This window comes from Aquarana catesbeiana, linkage group LG12, assembly GCF_042186555.1.
Source record: "Aquarana catesbeiana isolate 2022-GZ linkage group LG12, ASM4218655v1, whole genome shotgun sequence".
NCBI classification, from domain to species: Eukaryota; Metazoa; Chordata; class Amphibia; order Anura; family Ranidae; genus Aquarana; species Aquarana catesbeiana.
Window position 1 is genome coordinate 195805525 of NC_133335.1, and position 21339 is coordinate 195826863.

The 21339-nt window shown below is 47.7% G+C and overlaps 1 protein-coding gene across 3 annotated transcripts in view; it reads right to left on the minus strand.

Moving 5' to 3' along the window:
* NCOA6 (nuclear receptor coactivator 6) overlaps window positions 1–14148 on the minus strand; it is an 85322-nt gene extending 71174 nt beyond the window's left edge. The window contains exon 1 of one of the 3 annotated variants that reach the window (XM_073606378.1): window positions 13969–14148. The gene's annotated coding sequence lies outside the window, so the exon portion shown is untranslated. Of the gene's footprint in view, window positions 1–13816; window positions 13937–13968 lie in introns of those variants that run through there. The other 2 variants (XM_073606376.1, XM_073606377.1) reach the window with 2 other exon arrangements.
* Window positions 14149–21339: the final 7191 nt, after the last annotated feature.

Here is a 21339-nt window from a genome sequence, read left to right on the forward strand (position 1 = left end):
AACTAAGTAAATGGCTACATTTTCTTTTTGTTTATGTGACAAAAATAAATAAATACCTATTAAAAAAGTAATTTCCCTAGCACAGCCCCCTCCCCTCCTTGCATGTAATAGCTTTCCTCCTCTGGTAGTGTCCAATTACTCTCTGTGCTGGCCCAGCTCCTTCAGCCCACTCTTCATCTCCCTACATAATATTTTATGTAGCTGTAGTGAAGGGGAATGTTATAATGGGTCACGATTGACAACTTTGAACCAGCTGGAGTTGCTGACATCACAACCAAGATGGTGCATCCAGCAGAAGTCTCAGGGCTTTTGGATGTCTACACCAGGTACATTTTACAGATAAATAATATGCATTAAATATGTGAAATCATATAATCCTGTGGGAAGATTTTTGTTAAAATGATGGTCTGGCAACAGGGTTTTTTTATTCTTTGGAGCTCATACCCACTGTTTTTTATAAAGTACCCAGTGTCATCCAAGCACTGCTTTTCCAAATGCTGGGAATGGATGTATTCTTATCATTATCATTGCAGTGGCAAGAGCTTGCCGGTCCAAACTACCTACTATTGCTCAAAAATAGTCTGGTTCTTGACAAATAAAGGTGGCCACTATCTTCAACTACTTTTTTTTTTTTTTTTTTTAAATTTGGACACCATGGATAGCACATTGTTATCCGAATAACTCTCCAACATCGTATTTACATATTCATTACAGGCAAAATCATGGACATGTCTTGGGTGGGCTTACTCCAGAGTTCCTCATTTAGACCCCTTTCACACTGGGGTGCGTTGCAGGCGCTACAGCGCTAAAAATAGTGCCTGCAAAGTGCCCTAAGAGGGCCGCTCCTGTCTCTTCAGTGTGAAACCCCTGAGGGCTTTCACACTGGAGCGGTGTGCTGGCAAGACCAAAAAAAGTCCTGCTAGTAGCATCTTTGGATCGGTAATGGAGAGGTGTGTATACCGCTCCTCCACCGCTCATGCCCACTGAAATCAATGGGGCAGCGCGGCTATACCGTCAGCAAAGCGCTGGACCCCTTAGTACCAATTGAGAATCGTTGAAACGCCACGGCCTACCTGAGTATTGTTGCTGACCATGTCCATCCCTTTATGACTACAGTGTACCCATCTTCTGATGGCTCCTTCCAGCAGGATAATGCCACAAAGCTTAAATCATCTCACCACTGGTTTCTTGAACATGACAATGAGATCACTGTATTCCAATGGTCTCCACAGTCACCAGATCTCAATCCAATAGAGCACCTTTAGGATGTGGTGGAACGGGAGATTCGCATCATGGATGTGCAGTCGACAAATCTGCAGCAACTGCGTGATACTATCATGTCACTATGGACCGAAATCTCTGAGGAACGTTTCCAACACCTTGTTGAATTTATGCCACAAAGAATTAATGCAGTTCTGAAGGCAAAAGGGGGTCCAACCCAGTACTAGCAAGATGTACCTAATAAAGTGGCCGGTGAGGATATGCAATTTCTTATTTTTGCCCATAGTTACAATTTACCGGTTATAATCTGCCACAACCACTTTTATTTTCAGCTAAAGGAAAGCTGAAAAATAACAGCCATGTGGCCATGTAAAAATAATCATCATTATAGCAAATATCGCATGCATTAAAACTGTATATACAACCTATTAAAAACATGATTACCATTAGTTCATATGGGTAACAGGGTTGTCATGGTAACAAAGGTTCTAGCATGGAAAGAAAATCCTGGAATGTCCCAACTGTCAGATGGATGACAATACTAGAATTCAAAAGTTCTATGTTTTCTTATAGGCCAAGTTCACCTTTAACCACTTCCCACCTGGCCACTGCACATATGCAGTCGGGTTCAGGAACATCCCTCAGAAGGAGGGGGGATAGCGCGCTTGCCCTCGCAGCGGCGCCATCCCGACATGGCGCATCTTCGATCGGCAGGAGGGCTCTGTGACTGGCCCACCTGATCACATGACGGCTGTGTCCAATCAGAGCCGTCATGTGATGTAAACAGAGAGCTGGTTGCTAGGCGATCGGCTCTCCTCTCCTCACACGGAAGTGGTCAGTGAGGAGAGGAGAGAACAGATCGCTGCAGCCAGCCGGTGATCAGTGATCAGAGTTTGAGCTGTTTTTACACACCGATCACCAGCACACAATGTAAACACACACAGTGTCCCCAAAATACTGTCCCCACATATGTAACACTAAAATCATATGTCCCAATGATCATCTGCACACATATGTCAGTGATCATTGCGTACATATGCCCGTGATCACACAAACCAATTATTATACACTCAACTGAATATTTTTTTGACAAAGACATGTAGCAGAATACATTTTGGCTTAAATTTATGACAAAATTAGATTTTATTGGATTTGTTATAAAACAGAAAATATTAATTAATATTAATTTTTAATATTAATTTTTTTCAAAATATCCACTCTTTTTTTCGCTTATATCGCAAAAAATAAAAAATAGATTTGTGAATAAATACCACCAAAAGAAAGCTCTATTTGTGTGAACAAAATGATAAAAAATTTCATTTGGGTACAGTGTTGCATGACCGCGCAATTCTTATTGAAAGTGGAAGAGCGCTGAAAATTGGCCTGGGCAGGAAGTGAGTGAAAGTGCCCGGTATTGTAGTGGTTAAAAAAAAAAATGAATAAATGCACATATTTTTGCAGTAACAAAAAACTGCAAAAAGGGCCTTCATGACTCCAGGGGTCAGTTGGAAGTTCAGTCTTAAAGCGGTACTAAACACACCTAACCTTTACAGCCAAGGAGGCTGGCAACTTAACCTCTGTTTGATCTGCAGTAATTTGCCAACTTGTCATACTGCAAATATATTGATTCCTGCTACTGGGATTTACAGCTGCGCACAAATATCAGTGGTCGTTGAACCTGTACATTGCAATGACAGGCTGTTGGCAGCCAGAGCTATCCGTGCCTGATCACATAGCCAGCGATCACCTGCGGTAAGAGCAGCTTGATGCACTTTGTGTGCTGCTGGGATTTGCAACGTGGCAAAACACCCATGCAAATGCTGCCTTGTTCACTGTGTAATGAATAAAGCCCCTTTCACAGTGGCGGATCTCTCCGTTGATCCCCCACTGAGCAGGCGGATGGCAGATCTGTGTCCGCTCCGCTGATGCAGAGCGGACACGGACACAGCCCGCTCTACTCTATGGACTGTCAGATGGAAACGGACCATCTGTCAATGGATCCCCATCCGTCTCTTTTTAGCGGACAGGTTGGATCGGATGTCATTGGACACGTCTGTTGACATCCATTGCTCCATAGAGAGCAGTGTATTGTCCCAGGGCTATCTTAATGAGTGGGCACACCTGGGCACTGCCCAGGGGCCCCAGCTGCATGGGGGGCCCCTGCACTTTCCCCAAAGCAGTTGGTCCCAGAACCCGCGCTGCCCCAAAATTGGGGGCAGGGCCAGAGCGCCAGTGATGCTCTGACCTCGCCCCATGCAGCTTGAATGGGAGGAAGTTCACCGCTTACAGTTAACTACCTCTCCTAGGTTCAGCTGTCTCCACAATCAAGCAGGGGTAGTCTGTACCGATTTGTGATGCTTTGATATCCATTTTTATACAATAAAGGTGAATTTTTTGGAGAGCGGCTATCCAGCTATTTATTTTTCCTTGAATGCTCGGAACTCGAAGGCTGCGGGGTAGGAGCTGGGGGGATATCTGAGGTGTAGAGGGGTCAGAGTGCTGGGGAGATATCTGGGATGTAGAGGGGTCAGAGTGCTGGGGGGATATCTGGGATGTAGAGGGGTCAGAGTGCTGGGGGGATATCTGGGATGTAGAGGGGTCAGAGTGCTGGGGAGATATCTGGGATGTAGAGGGGTCAGAGTGCTGGGGGGATATCTGAGGTGTAGAGGGGTCAGAGTGCTGGGGGGATATCTGAGGTGTAGAGGGGTCAGAGTGCTGGGGGGATATCTGCGGTGTAGAGGGGTCAGAGTGCTGGGGGGATATCTGAGGTGTAGAGGAGTCAGAGTGCTGGGGAGATATCTGAGGTGTAGAGGGGTCAGAGTGCTGGGGGGATATCTGAGGTGTAGAGGGGTCAGAGTGCTGGGGGGATATCTGAGGTGTAGAGGGGTCAGAGTGCTGGGGGGATATCTGAGGTGTAGAGGGGTCAGAGTGCTGGGGAGATATCTGAGGTGTAGAGGGTCAGAGTGCTGGGGGGATATCTAGGATGTAGAGGGGTCAGAGTGCTGGGGGGATATCTGGGATGTAGAGGGGTCAGAGTGTTGGGGGGATATCTGGGGTGTAGAGGGGTCAGAGTACTGGGGAGATATCTGAGGTGTAGAGGGGTCAGAGTGCTAGAGAGATATCTGGGATGTAGAAGGGTCAGAGTGCTGGGGGGATATCTGGGGTGTAGAGGGGTCAGAGTACTGGGGGGATATCTGGGGTGTAGAGGGGTCAGAGTACTGGGGGGATATCTAGGATGTAGAGGGGTCAGAGTGCTGGAGAGATATCTGGGATGTAGAGGGGTCAGAGTGCTGGGGGGAAATCCGGGGTGTAGAGGTGTCAGGTGCTGGGGGGATATCTGGGCGTAGAGGGGTCAGAGTGCTGGGGGGGGGGGGGGGATATCTGGGATGTAGAGGGGTCAGAGTGCTGGGGGAATTTTTGGGGTGTAGAGGGGTCAGAGTGCTGGGGGGATATCTGGGATGTAGAGGGGTCAGAGTGCTGGGGGGATATCTGGGGTGTAGAGGGGTCAGAGTTCTGGGGGGATATCTGAGGTGTAGAGGGGTCAGAGTTCTGGGGGGATATCTGAGGTGTAGAGGGGTCAGAGTGCTGGGGGGATATCTGTGGTGTAGAGGGGTCAGAGTGCTGGGGGGATATCTAGGATGTAGAGGGGTCAGAGTGCTGGGGGTATATCTGGGGTGTAGAGGGGGCAGAGTGCTGGGGGGATATCTGGGATGTAGAGGGGGCAGAGTGCTGGGGGGATATCTGGGATGTAGAGGAGTCAGAGTGCTGGGGGGATACCTGTGGTGTAGAGGGGTCAGAGTGCTGGGGAGATATCTGGGGTGTAGAGGGGTCAGAGTGCTGGGGAGATATCTGGGGTGTAGAGGGGTCAGAGTTCTGGGGGTATATCTGAGGTGTAGAGGGGTCAGAGTGCTGGGGAGATATCTGGGGTGTAGAGGGGTCAGAGTGCTGGGGGGATATCTGGGGTGTAGAGGGGTCAGAGTGCTGGGGAGATATCTGGGGTGTAGAGGGGTCAGAGTTCTGGGGGTATATCTGAGGTGTAGAGGGGTCAGAGTGCTGGGGGGATATCTGAGGTGTAGAGGGGTCAGAGTGCTGGGGGGATATCTGAGGTGTAGAGGGGTCAGAGTGCTGGGGGGATATCTGTGGTGTAGAGGGGTCAGAGTGCTGGGGGGATATCTAGGATGTAGAGGGGTCAGAGTGCTGGAGGGATATCGGGGGGGTATAGGGGGCAGAGTGCTGGGGGGATATCTAGGATGTAGAGGGGTCAGAGTGCTGGGGGGATATCTAGGATGTAGAGGGGTCAGAGTGCTGGGGGGATATCTGGGATGTAGAGGGGTCAGAGTGCTGGGGGGATATCTAGGATGTAGAGGGGTCAGAGTGCTGGAGGGATATCGGGGGGGTATAGGGGGCAGAGTGCTGGGGGGATATCTAGGATGTAGAGGGGTCAGAGTGCTGGGGGGATATCTAGGATGTAGAGGGGTCAGAGTGCTGGGGGGATATCTGGGGTATAGAGGGGCCATAGCGCTGGGGAGGCATCAATCTAGCAGATATATTATATGCACAGGACAGCTTTGTTACTTTATGTATGTAGTGTTTTCCCACTGTTTCTTTGCTGTACAGAATGATTGTTCATGTAGTTAATGCGGAGCTCCACCCAAAAGGAGAAGCTCCGCTTGTCTGCCTACTACCTACTTGATGTCTGTTTACCTGCACTGTCCCCGTTGTAGGGGCCCCAGAGCATTACTTTGCCCAGGGGCCCATGATGCCATTAAGACGGCCCTGTATGGTCCGATTGGGTATGCCTGCAAAATTGACAGGCAGAGCTGATTAGCTGATTAAATTGACATTGAGCTGAATAGCCCATTTGTGTGAAAGGGGCCGCAGGCCCCTTTCACACGATCGGACCGTTCAGGTCCGCCTGTCAGTTTTGACGGCGGACCTGAACGGGCGCTCCATGTTAGTCTATGGAGCGTCGGATGTCAGCGGAGACATGTCCGCTGACATCCGACCCGGTCCGATCCGAGGAAGAGCAGACGGATGGCCCTACGTCCAGGTCCGTCGCTGGCGGATCGGATCGGGGGAGATCTGACGAAAACGGACACGCTGTCCGTTTTCGTCCGATCCCTCCATAGGCGGCAGCGGCGCCTGACAAGCCCCTCCCCGCTCAGTGAGCAGAGAGGGACCTGTCATCCGCCGGCTCAGCGGAGATCAACGGACAGATCTCCTGCTGAGCCGGCGGACCGAGGCGGGCTCCGTAGCAACGGAGTCCGCCTCGTGTGAAAGGGGCCTAACAGTTCGATAGAACTGAGCCATGTCCAAGTGTCCACCTACAGTGAGGGGAAAAAAGTATTTGATCCCCTGATGATTTTGTACATTTGCCCACTGACAAAGAAATGATCAGTCTATAATTTTAATGGTAGGTTTATTTTAACAGTGGAAGACAGAATAACAACAAAAATGTCCAGAAAAACGCATTTCAAAGTTATAAATTGATTTGCCTTTTTATGAGTAAAATAAGTATTTGATCCTCTATCAATCAGCAAGATTTCTGGCTCCCCGGTGTCTTCTATACAGGTAATGCCCTGAGATTAGGAGCACTCTCCAAGTGCTAGTTCACAACAGATGCAGTTCTGTGCGCTTTTTTTCTGCACTAAAAATGCATGCAGTGTTTTCCATGTATTCCAATGGCTCTAGTTCACACCAGTGCAGTCAGTTTCCGGTGCAGAAAAAAAAAGTAGAGCGTGCTGCATTTTTTCTGCACAGAACTGTACTGGAACCTAGCAAATTAAACTGTAAACAAAAACGTATCCAGAACGAGTGCATCCAGAATGAGTGCATTTTTGTGGTGTGAACTGGCCCTAAAAATGCATGCACAGTGTTTTCCATGTATTCCAATGGCTCTAGTTCACACCAGTGCCGTCAGTTTCCAGTGCAGAATCTGACTGGAACTGACTGCATTGGTGTGAACTAGAGCCATTGGAATACATGAAATGCATTTTTAGTGCAGAAAAAAAGCGCAGGGAACTGCATCTGGTATGAACTGGCCCAAAATCTTGTACATACGATCAGATTTTCGGACGACTGTTCTTCTTGTTTTTTTTTTGCATGTTAGTCTCATGTCGAAAGTGAAGAGGTTGCTCATCATATGAAAATTTTCGTACGACAGAATACAACGACAGAAGTGACGTAATGTGTTGAATTGTTTTGTATGTGTTCTTACATTTCTGAGCATGCGTAGTCTTGCTCTTACAACTTTTTTGTACGAAAACCGTACTGATTAAACGAAAATCGGATGTTGAGTTCACGTACAAACTTTTTTTTTTATAGTCTGCACATCCACCTTTTGTCGTACGAAAAAACAGAATCGGCTGTCGAAAGTACCGTACTAACAATCCGAAAATCGGCAGATCGTTCGGATGAAATTTTACTTCCGATTTTCGTATCGTGTGTACAGGCCTTTAAGGGAGGCTCCTAAATTCAGCTTGTTACCTGTATAAAAGACACCTGTCCACACAAGCAATCAGATTCCAATCTCTCCACCATGGCCAAGACCAACAAGCTGTCAAAGATGTGAGGGACAAGATTGTAGACCTACACAAGGCTGGAATGGGCTACAAGACCAATCGCCAAGCAGCTTGGTGAGAGGGTGACAACAGTTGGTGCGATTATTTTCAAGTAGAAGAAACACAAAATAACTAGCAATCTCCCTCGGTCTGGGGCTCCATGCAAGATCTCACCTCGTGGAGTTTCAATGATCATGAGAATGGTGAGGAATCAGCCCAGAACTACACGGGAGAATCTTGTCAATGATCTCAAGGCAGCTGGGACCATAGTCACCCAGAAAACAATTGGTAACACACTACGCTGTGAAGGACTGAAATCCTGCAGCGCCCGCAAGGTCCCCCTGCTCAAGAAAGCACATGTACAGCCCCGTAGGAAGTTTGCTAATGAACATCTGAATGATCCAGAGAACTGGTTGAAAGTGTTGTGGTCAGATGAGACCAAAATCAAACTCTTTGACATCAACTCAACTCTCCGTGTTTAGAGGAAGAGGAATGCTGCCTATGACCCCAAGAACACCATCCCCACCATCAAATATGGAGGTGAAAACATGTTGCTTTGAGGGGGGGGGTGTTTCTGCTATGGGGACAGGACAACTTCACCACATTAAAGAGACGATGGATGGGACCCATGTACTGTCAAATCTTGGGTGAGAACCTCCTTCCCTCTGCCAGGGCATTGAAAATGGGTTGTGGATGGATATTCAAGCATGACAATGACCCAAAACAGACGGCCAAGACAACAAAGGAGTGGCTCAAGAAGAAGCACATTAAGGTCCTGGAGTGGCCTAGCCATCGAAAATCCCATAGAAAATATGTGGAGGGAGCTGAAGATTCGAGTTACCAAACATCAGCCTCAAAACCTTAATGACTTGGAGAGGATCTTCAAAGAGGAGTGGGACAAAATCCCGCCTGGGATGTGTAAAAACTTGGTGGCCAACTACAAGAAACGTCTGACCTCTGTGATTGCCAACAAGAGTTTCTCCACCGAGTACCAAGTCATGTTTTGTGAAGGGGTCAAATACTTATTTCATTCAATAAAATACAAATCAATTTATAACTTTTTTGAAATGCATTTTCTGGATATTTTTGTTGTTATTCTGCCTCTCACTGTTAAAATTAACCTACCATTAAAACTGATTTGTATCTGTCACTCCTGGGCAGAGAATTACACCTGAATGTATGCAGTATGGCCTTAGGCTGACCACCCATTATACAATCAATTTTCTTTACATCTTCCATCAACTATTTAGTGCAAGGGCCTGCCTAATGTTATAGAAATTGAACACATTGTTTAGGTAGGTCCTATTACATTGTACAGGTAGGTCATCATATTACACAGTTTTGGTAACTATAATGCTGCCCATGCACTATACAATATGATTGAGCAATCTCCGTACAATCTCCTTTAGCTTTACCAAAACAATAAAATATAGGGATAATACAGGGTTGCACCAATACCAAGTATTTTACACTCGTACTTATGAACACACATTCAATCCAGTTTCAATGCAAAGCTGCCTGCACCTTATTCATGCGGATGCGGTGCGATTGGAGCCTTTCAAAATTAATGAACTCAAAACACACCGCACAGAACGACATTGTGAAAGGGGGCTTAGCGAGGTGTGATTTTAGCCTATGGATTTTCGATGGGCTCAAATCGCACAGCATGCACTACTTTTGGAAACGCACTGCAACTGGATCTACCGCATGGTAGTTTTGTACTAAGCGGTCCAGTGAAGGCAAACGCTCTGCGATAGCGACCAACATTTGGGGTGTCTTTAACATTGCACTGACATCCGCTGCAGATCCCAAGTGTAGTTCATTTTGAACCCGGTGCAGGAAACGCGCACGGAACGCAGGTTTCTTGCACCAGGTTTTAGTGTGAACCGAAGCGTTAAAGCGGTTTTAAACCAATTTTTTTTCCCGGACCTGCAAGATAAAGGCATAATGTGCTAGTATGCATCACATACTAGGAGCTGCAGAGGGACCCCAGAAAAGCAGGATTGGGGCCACTCTGTGCAAAACGAGCTGCACAGTGGAGGTAAGTATGATATGTTTGTTATTTAAAAAAAAAAAAAAAAATGAACCTTTAGGGGTTTATTTACTAAAGGCAAATCCACTTTGCACTACAAGTGCACTTGGAAGTGCAGTCGCTGTAGATCTGAGGGGGAGATGCAAGGAAACTAAAAAACAGCATTTTTGCTTGTACATGATTGGAGGATAAAATCAACAGAGCTTCCCCTCATTTCAGAACTTCCCCTCGGATCTACAGCGAGTGCACTTGTAGTGCAAAGTGGAGTTGCCTTTAGTAAATAACGCCCTTAGTGTCACTTTAAGCTGTAAAATTGGGTGTTTTGTTTACATGCTTCACATTACACCCATGTCAAAAACTATCCAACGTGTTGCGATCGGCAGGTGGCATGCCCACCAAATGCGGCCCAATCAAGGGAACAGGGAAGCGCTGCGACCGAGATCCAAATGTTGAGCGCTCTTCACAAGAGCAGTGGATTTAGATGTACGTCCAAATCTACACTGAGAGCCGGCACAGGATTCTGAGGGAAGGGCACTGGTGGCCGATCCTTCAGAGCGCATGTGCCGGTGACATCATCGGCTGCATATACAGTAAACATCTCCTAAACGGCGCACGTTTACAAGATATTTACAGTACCTATAGGTAAGACTTATTATAGGCTTACCTATACGGACAAAGGGGGTTATTTACTAAAGGCAAATCCACTTTGCACTGCAAGTGTACTTGGAGGTGCAGTCCCTGTAGATCCGAGGAGGACATGCAAGGAAAATAAAAAACTGCATTTTTGCTTGTACATGATTGGATAATAAAATCAGCAGAGCTTCCCCTCAGATTTAAGCCTCGTACACACACTTATATTTTTGGACAACCGAACGTCCGTTTTTTGTTCCATGCTGGTCTCATGTCGAAAGTGAAGAGGTTACTCACAATATGAACATTTTCGTATGACAGAATACAACGTCAGAAGCGACGTAACGTGTTGAATTGTTTTGTATGTATTCTTTAGTTTCTGAGCATGCGTAGTCTTGCGCTTATGTTTTTTTTCGTACGGAAACCGTACTAATGAAACGAAAATCGGACGTTGAGTTCACATCCGACAAAAATTTTATAGTCTGCGCATCCAGCTTTTGTCTGATGAAAAAGCGAAATTGGCTCTTGAAAGCACCGTACTAACGATCCGAAAATCATCAGACAGCTCGTCGTACGAATTTTCCATCCGATTTTTGTATCGTGTGTATGAGGCCTTTACAGCGACTGCACTTCAAAGGGCACTTGTAGTGCAGAGTGGATTTGCCTTTAGCAGATCAACCCCACACTATGCATGGGGCTTACCTTCCTTTACTGCATGCAGTCCTGTGCCATTCAGTCCAATCAAAATGAAGGGGCTGAAATTGCACCGCATGTGAATCGCACAGGAACACGCTGGGGTGAATCGGCTTTCAGTGTAGATTTGGACGTGCATCTAAATCCACTGCTCTTGTGAAGAGCGCTCAACATTTGGATCTCGGTCGCAGCGCTTCCCTGTTCCCTTGATTGGGCTGCATTTGATGGGCTTGCCACCCGCCTATCGCAACAAGTTGGATAGTTTTTGACATGGGTGTAATGTGAAGCATGTAAACAAAACACCCAATTTTACAGCTTGAAGTGTAAGTAAACCCCCCTATCGTTTTCAGACAAGGAAGCTGCCATCTTTGCCTTTGTTTACTCTACAACTGCAATGATGCTTCACATGTGATCAGTTTAGACACCAACTATTGAATGGCTTGACAGTTTGGTTGAGAGCACAACCAATGGGAGTGTTACATTTCTGGCACATGCCGGAAATGAAACTGTTCTATGGGTGGGTTTACTTCCACTTTAAAGTGACACTAAAGGTTCGTTTTTTTTTTTTAAAAACAAACATATCATACTTACCTCCACTGTGCAGCTCATTTTGCACAGAGTGGCCCCCGATCCTGCTTTTCTGGGGTCCCTCGGCGGCTCCTCCCCTCATCAGATAACCCCCTAGGAGAAGCGCTTTCCCAGGGGGTTACCTTGTGGGCGAGCTCCCGAGTCCAGCGTTCGGTGTCCATAGAGGCCGAATGCAGGACTCGGCCCCGCCCCCCTGGGTCATTGGATTTGATTGACAGCAGCGGGAGCCAATGGCTGCACTGCTATCAATCTATCCAATCAAGAGCCGAAAACCCCGGGCAGAGAGACAGCGCGTCCTCGTAGGTCAAGTTTGAGGGTTCAGGTAAGTAAAACAGAGGGGGCCGGTCACTGACAGGTGTTTTTTCACCTTAACGCATAGGATGCATTAACCACTTGCCAACCAGCCGCCGCAGAATGGCACAGCTGGGCGAAACGACGTTATGTTACGTCGCTTCGCCCTGTGGCCACCAGGGGCAAGCGCGCCTGCTGCTTGCCCCCCGGAGCCGATGCGAGTGCCCGCCGGTCACGATCACCGCCGGGCTCCTGCGATCGCTGCTGACACACAGAGAACCCGAGATCTGTGTGTGTAAACACAGCTTCCGGTTCTCTGAGGGGAGAAGAGACTGATCGTCTGTTCATACAGAGTATGAACAGCGATCTGTCATCTCCCCTACACAGTCCACTCCCCCCTTCAGTTAGAACACACACTAGGGAACACAATTAACCCCTTGATTGCCCCCTAGTGGTTAACCCCTTCCCTACCAGTGACATTTCCACAGTAATCAATGCATTTTTACAGCACTGATCGCTGTATTAATGCCAATGATCCCAAAAATGTGTCAAAAGTGTTCGTCATAATGTCGCAGTCCTGATAAAAATCGAAGATCGCCACCATTACTAGTAAAAAAAAATTAATAGAAATAAATTACCACCGCTCCGGACAAGCCAAGCTGAAATCTCTTTTCCTCCACAGCAAAGAAAAGGAGAGAGCCCCAGGTGCTGGCATTTGCTGGTACAAGTGGAATCGTGTAGAAAGATCTGGACGGCCGCACACCGGGATAGGCAGATAAAATCTTCTTTATTCAAAACATCATAGCTATGAGTAAGCGCTCCGTACGAGCGTGAAACGCGTTAGCGGCTAAGCCGTACCACTCCAGCGGTGCCTTGTACTTTATTATTCCATGTTTTGAATAAAGAAGATTTTATCTGCCTATCCCGGTGTGCGGCCGTCCAGATCTTTCTACACGATTACAAAAGAAAAAATGAATAATAAAAATGCCATAAATCTATTCCCCTATTTTGTAGACATAACTTTTGCACAAATCAATCAATATACGCTTATTGCCATTTTTTTTACCAAAAATATGTAGAAGAATACGTATCGCCCTAAACTGAGGAAAAAAATAGTTTTTTATATATATTTTTGGGGGATATTTATTATAGTAAATGGTAAAAAATGGTGTCTTTTTTTTCAAAATTGTCGCTCTTTTATTGTTTATAGCGCAAAAAATAAAAACCGCAGAGGTGATCAAATACCACCAAAAGAAATCTCTATTTGTGGAAAAAAAAAAGACGTCAATTTAGTTTGGGTACAACGTCGCACGACCGCGCAATTGTCAGTTAAAGCGACGCAGTGCCGAATCGCAAAAGGTGCTTTGGTCACGAAGAGGGTAAAATCTTCCGTGGCTGAAGCGGTTAAGGTGAAAAAACACGAACCTTTACAACCGCTTTAAGAGGGGCGGTAAAAAAAAAAAAAGGGGGGGGCTCAACCACACATTTTTACCACCATAATGGCCATCCATTCCTCTTCTGAGATGAGTCATGGCGGACCCGGGGATACCAGGCTCTCCCAACCATCGCCCATGGAGGCAGACGGGTCACCTATAGCGTTGGGTATCCTCTCCAGGAACACAGCGGCTGGTGTCTGATCGGTTGCTATGAGCAACGCGAGCGCTTCCCTCCAATCCCAGGGCCCAGAAGCCTTTTTATTGAAGAGCTGTATACTCTGTGAGGGTGAATGTAATGTACACACAGGAGGGAACATACTACAGGGCGCAGGGGACACACAGTCTGCCAGCACCGTGCTGCTCACCACAACATCATGCTGCGCAACGTCCTCTGCATACAGGCAATACCTCACACCCTGCTATTCATTCTCCCTCCTCCTATACACACATGAGGCCTCATTTATAATGCACCGCCTTCCCCTCCTCTTCCCACACCCCGGTACACCGGCGCCCTCACCTATGACCGGACCCTCGGCTCCTTCCGCTCCCGGGAACAACGAAAACGCAGCGAGGCCCAGATGACACCACTTGGCGGTGGGAATGGGGAGCGCCTCGGTCGGCAGAGGCATACGTCTAGGGCAAACAGAAAGCGAAGCGGGGCAGCGACACCCCTGCAACAATGGTACGGCCCACTCGACCAATCAGGAGAGGGAGCGTTACGTCCCTAGCAAAGGGCTACGGAGCGGGCGGGCGGGGCTTGTTACAGGGAGTGGGCGGAGTTGGAATACAAAGTGTAGCAGCGGAGAGGGAGCATCACTTAGGGGCGGTGACGTGCTGTTACCTCAGTGCGCTCGGTGCCTGGTCCTTCTGTAGAGGGGGGAACCGGAGCAAGGCTGCAAAATTCACTTCCTGTACTAAGCACATAACGACCGGGCCTGGTCTTCAAACTTGTTGTTTACAAGTTAAAATCAGGTTTTTTTTTGCTAGAAATTTACTTGGAACCCCCAAACATTATATATATATATTTTTTTTCAGATACCCTAGAGAATAAAATGGCGGTCGTTGCAATACTTTATGTCATACCGTATTTGCGCAGCGGTCTTACAAACGCAATTTTTTTGGAAAAAATACACTTTTTTTAAATAAAAAAATAAGAAAACAGTAAAGTTAGCCCAATTTTTTTTATATTATGAAAGATAATATTACGCTGAGTAAATTGATACTTAACATGTCACACTTCAAAATTGCGCTCGCTTATGGAATGGCGACAAACTTTGATCCTAAAAAATCTCCATAGGCGACGTTTAAAAATTTCTACAGGTTACCAGTTTTGAGTTACAGAGGAGGTCTAGTGCTAGAATTATTGCTCTCGCTCTAACAATCGCAGCGATGCCTCACATGTGTGGTTTGAACACTACATATGCGGGCGCGACTTATATATGCGTTCGCTTCTGCGTGCGAGCTCGGCAGGATGGGGCACTTTAAAAAAAAAAAAAAAATTATTTTACTTTTTATTTTTACACTGTCCCTTTAAAAAAAAAAATTGTATCACTTTTATTCCTTTTACAAGGAATGTAAACATCCCTTGTAATAGAAAAAAAGCATGACAGGACCTCTTTAACCACCTGCCATCCGCACTATAGCTGAAAGACGGCTACAGCGCGGACAATTGCCGGGAGGGTGTCCATGGACGTCGTCCCGTGCTCGAGCAGCCTGTGCGCCCCCTGCAGGGCGCGTGCAGCACGCTCTGTGATCAGCGAGTCTATGAGACTCACCTGATCACAGATCGGAGTAAGGGGTCGGTCCCGACCCCTTACCACGTGATCAGCTGTCAGCTGATCATGTGATGTAAACAAAGCCAGTGATCGGCTATTTTTCCTCCTCACGCTGATAGGAGGAGGAAAAAAAAAGCCAATCACCGGCGGCTGCGAGAGAGACATCGGTCCCAATCGTGAAGCTACCACCAGCGCCACCTACCAGTGCCCACCAGCGCCACCTACCAGTGCCCACAGTACCACCCATCAGTGCCCACAGTGTTACCTCACAGTGCCACCTGTCAGTGCCCACAGTGCTGCCTATTGTGCCGCCACAGTGCGTCATTACCAGTGCTGCCTATCAATACCACCTATCAGTGCCACCTACCAGTGGCCATCGGTGCCACCTATCATTGCCCATCAGTGCCATCTGTCAGTGCCACCCATCAATGCCACCCATCAGTGTCACCCATCAGCGCCACCCATCAGTGCCGTCTTATAAGTGCCCATCAGTGCCATCTTATCTGTGCCTATCAGTGTCGCCTTATCTGTGCCTATCAGTGTCGCCTTATCTGTGCCTATCAGTGTCGCCTTATCTGTGTCTATCAGTGTCGCCTTATCTGTGCCTATCAGTGTCGCCATATCTGTGTCTATCAGTGTCGCCTTATCTGTGCCTATCAGTGTCGCCATATCTGTGTCTATCAGTGTCGCCTTATCTGTGTCTATCAGTGTCGCCTTATCTGTGCCTATCAGTGTCGCCATATCTGTGTCTATCAGTGTCGCCTTATCTGTGCCTATCAGTGTCGCCTTATCTGTGCCTATCAGTGTCGCCTTATCTGTGCCTATCAGTGTCGCCATATCTGTGTCTATCAGTGTCGCCTTATCTGTGCCTATCAGTGTCGCCATATCTGTGTCTATCAGTGTCGCCTTATCTGTGCCTATCAGTGTCGCCATATCTGTGTCTATCAGTGTCGCCTTATCTGTGCCCATCAGTGCAGCCCATAAGTGCCCATCAGTGCAGCCTCACCAGTGAATATCAATGAAGGAGAAAAGTTACCCGTTTGCAAAATGTTATAACAAACTATGAAACATGGTTTTTTTTTTCAAAAATTTCTGTCTTTTTTTGTTTGTTTAACAAAAAATAAAAACGCAAATGATGATTAAATACCACCAAAAGAAAGCTCTATTTGTGTGAAAAAAAAAGATAAAAAATGTCATTTGGTGACAGTGTTGTATGACCGCGCAATTCTCATTCAAAGTGTGACAGCGCTGAAAGCTGAAAATTGGTCTGGGCAGGAGGGGGGGGGGGGTTTAAGTGCCTGTTAGCAAGTGGTTAATGTGAGATCTGGGGTCAAAAAGACCATTTGGGGATGTCCCCTTCCTGTTCCAACATGACTGCGCACCAGTGCACAAAGCAAGGTCCATAAAGACATGGATGAGCAAGCCTTTAATATCACTTTAAAGCGGTAGTAAAGTCTGCTTTGTGATTTTTACTACAGGTAAGCTTATAATAAAGCTTACCTGTAGGTGAAATGAATATCTTCTAAACGTGCACCGTTTAGGCGATATTCGCTCTTTTGGCACCCGCTGACGCCACCAGTGGAAGTGCTCTAGAGGAACGGCATACCCGTGCCATTCCTTCAGAGTGCTGTGCCGTGGCCACGATTCATGTCATCGCGGCTCGGCCATTCAAGCTGCCGGAGCCCGCAAACCTGTAAAGACGTGGGTGAAGGTGGAAGCTCTGTGCCGCCAGAAGGCTTCGTTTCAAGGTAAGTCTTTCATAATGTGCTAGTAAACGATGCATACTTGCACATTATGCTCTTAACTTGCAGATGGAATTTTTTTCTTTTTTCTGCTTAAGTCATGGAGATGAAGATCCCAGGCCTGTGGGGGAGTATTTAGGAATCATCGGCAGTCACTTAGGTGTGAAGAGGGCTGACAGGTGTGTATAAGTGTTATGTTCACAGTTGTAGGCAGGTGCAGTCCGCTTCCTCCATCCTCCACTGAAGATGGCGCCCAACCAGAGCAGCATCCCAGTCTGGAGAGGAAGTCAGGGGAAACTCGGTTTCTCTATGGTTTCCTGGCTCCTGGAGGCAGTGTTCCTGTTGGCAGTGCTGCAGTAGGATGACCCTTGGTGGCCATCTTGGATCAGCAGGGTCTTGGTTACGAGACAGCCAGGCCACATTCTGCCCCTCCAAACAGGCACTGAAACCTGCTTCACTAGACGCTGTTAGAATTTGTAAGTGTTCCCGATTGGGCTGTCTGTGCTTTACTTCAATACAAGTTCTGACACATATCTTGGAGGTGAGCCTGACGTGCAGAGGAAGACCTCTCGTACAGCCCTGGCTCAGGAGTCACTGGAGTTGAGACAGTGACTGTAGGAGCACAGTTAGGTATGGGTGCCCACAGAGTTCTCTTGGCCGGAGATGATGGCAGCTGAACAGGAACCGGCTTGGGTGCTGTGGATACAGAATGCAGGTGCACTGCGGATGCAGGTCAGCTGATGCAGGAGCGTTGAGGGGCAGAAGATGTAGATGCACTAGAGTTGCAAGACAGCAGGCAGGAGAAAGGTCAGACAAGCCAGGTCATTCACAGGGCATCAGACAGCAGGGACGGCAGGCAAGGGATGGTCAGAGTTCAGGCCGGGTTGGTAAAGGAGGATCAGGCAGACAGGTAAACAGAGCAAGGTTAAAGAAGCCAAGGGTCAGGAAGCTGGGTCAGTATTAGATCAGATGCAGGCTCAGGATCAGGTCACAGGTTAAAGCTGCAGATCAAACAGCAAAGAACTAGTGCAGCTGAAGCCCTTTTAAAGGCCACTGGGCGCCAAGGCATAGTTACTGCGCGTGCATGCGCGATCTGAGCACACGCATGCTCAGCAATCTGCGCATGCGCATTGGCGCACATCTGTTCACCGCTGGATGCCTATTAGCTGGACTGTGCCTCTGTGATCCTGTGTGCCTTAGACTAGCTGCAGAACTATGAGTAGTGTGTTCATGACATTGCCCCCTCCTTATGGGCAACCTCTGGGTGCCCAAAATAACAATATTTTGAGGGTGGCTGCAGAAGAAGGCCTGGATCAGCTCTTGGGCATGGATGTTCTGCTTAGGTTCCCAAGAGTTTTCTTCTGGCCCATACCACCTCCATTTGATCAGATATTGCAGTTGATTACCTCTTCTCCTGCAGTCTACGACAGCTTCCACCTCATATTCCTCATCCCCTTTGAAGATTAGGGGTTCAGGTGGCCCCGATCCCCTGTCTGGGAAGGGGCCTGGTACTGTGTGTTTCAGCAAAAACACATGGAACACTGGGTGGATCTTGAACGAATCAGGTAAAGCAAGTTCGTATGAAACTTCATTCGTTTCTTCTTAATCGGAAAAGGGCCAATAAATTTGGGTGCCAGTTTTTTCGAGGGGCAAGAAATTCTGAGGTTAGTAGTAGACAACAACACCTGATCACCTGGTTGGAGACACAATTCCCCTCTTCTCCTTCTGTCATATATCCTCTTGTTGGTCACCTGTGCCTTGACCATAGTTTCCTGTAACAATTTGTCCTTGCGACTCAGGAAATCAAGAGTGCTCTGTACTGCTGGAACCGGGGACTCAGGGACAATGTTAGGCAGAAAGACTGGATGGAATCCATAGTTCGCGAAGAATGGAGACTGACCCGTAACTGAGTGACTGGCATTATTGAAAGCGACTCCGCCAAGAGTAATAGTGCTACCCAATCATCCTAAACAAATGGGGTGAAGCACCAGATATACTGTTCGAGTGTCTGGTTTGTCCTCTCAGTCTGTCCATTAGTCTGAGGATGGTAGGCAGAAGACATAGATATCTCAATCTTTAGGGCCTTGCATAGTGCTTTCTAAAAGTGAGGGGTGAACTGGACCCCTCTGTCTGACACAATGTTTGTTGCAACCCCATGTAACCTTACGATTTCCCTGACGAAGACCTGGGCAGTCTCCATGGCAGAAAGTGTATTCTTTAGTGGTTGAAGTGGGCCATTTTAGACAGGCGGTCAACCACTGCAAAAATAGCCGTACATCCTTCAGACGGGGGTAGTTCTACTATGAAGTCCATAGCAATCATGCTCCAGGGTCTATCAGGGATTGGTAGTGGTCTGAGAAGGCCCCAAGGACTTGCTTACATATTCCTTGCAGTTATTCTCGAGATTCGGCCACCAGAACATACGCTGTATTAAGAGTCTTGTTGACCCTAAAATGGCCAGCCAGAGGATGGTCGTGGCAAAGACCCAGTACTGTTGTCTGGAAACTTTCTGGCACAAAAATTGTATTGTTCTTCCAAAGCAACCCATCCCTGGGTATCAGGGTAACTCCCGGAGGACTGGACACTCTCGCTGAAGCTTGCTTTAGGCCAGACATCCGATCCGTCTGAAGAAGCAGAAAATTGCCTTCCGATAGAATGCTATCTGGAACTGAGATTTCTTTTGGGTCATCAAACATGCAGAAAAGTGCGTCTGTGACACGTACCTTGGAGGTGAGCCTGATGTGCAGAGGGAGACCTCTCGTACGGCTCTGGTTCCGGGATCACTGGACCCTAACACTGACCCTCAGAGCGTAGTGGGGTATGAGGGCCTTTAGGGTTCGCTTGGCTGAAGATGATGTCGGCTGGCAGAGACAGGAACAGGCTTGATTGCTGTGGATGCAGGTACGCTGAGAGGCAGCAGGCAGATGCGCACAGGTGCAGGACAGTAGGCAAGTGCACACAAGCGCAGAACAGCAGGCATGAGCAGAGTCAGACAAGCCAGGTCACAACAGCGGATCAATCAGGCAGAAGTGGCAGGCAGAGAATTGTCAAAGTCCAGGCAGGATCGGTAACAGGAGGTCAGGCAAACGGACAGACAGAGCAGGGTCAAGGCATGTCAAAGGTCAGGACTGGAGACAGCAGCGAGGTCAGGAAGCCGGGTAAATACTGGATCAGATGCGGGTTCAGGATCAGGTTACAGGATGAGCTGCAGATCAAACAGCAAGGATGCATTCCGAAGAGGCCCCTTTTAAAGATCACTGGGCGCCAAAGCAGCGTCACTGTGCACGCGTGCACGATCTGCGCACGCGCATGTGCATTAGCGCAAGTCTGTTCACCGATGGATGCCTGTGAGTTGGAACATGTCTCAATGGACCAGTGCGCCTGCGATCAGTTGCAGCGCTATGCGCGGCGCGTCCATGACAGTCTGGCTTCTTAGAACCCAGCCGGTAAGTGATATGAAGTTAAAATCTGGAGAATAATAACGCCCACCGCGCTTGACGTGGCTTCAGAAGCTTGGCGGCTCTCACATATTCCAAATTTACTCAAATACCTCCACTCTTCGAGTGCAGCCCTAATGGCCAGAAGTTCATGATCACCCACGGCATAATTTTTCTCGGCCGGAGAAAGCTTGCGGGAGAAGGAGGCTATGGGGTGCATTAGATCCTTGAGGCCTTGGCGTATGGAAATAACTGCCCCTACTGCTGTTTCTGAGGCGACTACCTCAAGTAGGTAAAGCAGAGAGGGATCCGGGTGACTCAGGATGGGGGCAGAAGTCCCTTTTAGAGTTGCAAAGGCAGCTTGAACCTTGGAATTCCAATTTTTGTCTGAGGGTGCAGGCCAGTCCAGTACAGCTGTAACTTTTTGTGGGCCCCTCACAGGTCCAATTTGGTAAATACGGAGGTAGTTCTCAGTCTTTGAAAGAGCTCAGGTACCAGGGGCAAAAGATACCGGTTCCTAACAGTGACTTTTTTTAGTTCTCGGTAGTCCACACAGGGCCGTAAAGAGTGATCTTTCTTTTCTACGAAAAAGATTCCTGCCACTGCCGGAGAAGTAGATGGTCGGATGAATCCCCTCTTAAGATTTTCGTCCACATATTCTTTTAGTACATCCAACTGCCGCTCAGATAATGGGGAGATTCGTCCAAAGGGTATCTCAGCCCCTGGAAGCAGTTCAATGGGACAATCATATAAACGATGGGGAGGAAGAGTCTCAGCCCCCCGTTTGCTAAAAACGTCCAAAAAACTTGTGATATGGCTCAGGTACTATTGAGTGTATCTCCAAATCAGATTCTAAGCACAGCAGAGGGCAGGAGACCTTGGGAGGCATGGGCAGGCAGTGTTTTTGACAATAGGAAGACTGGAACTTGATATT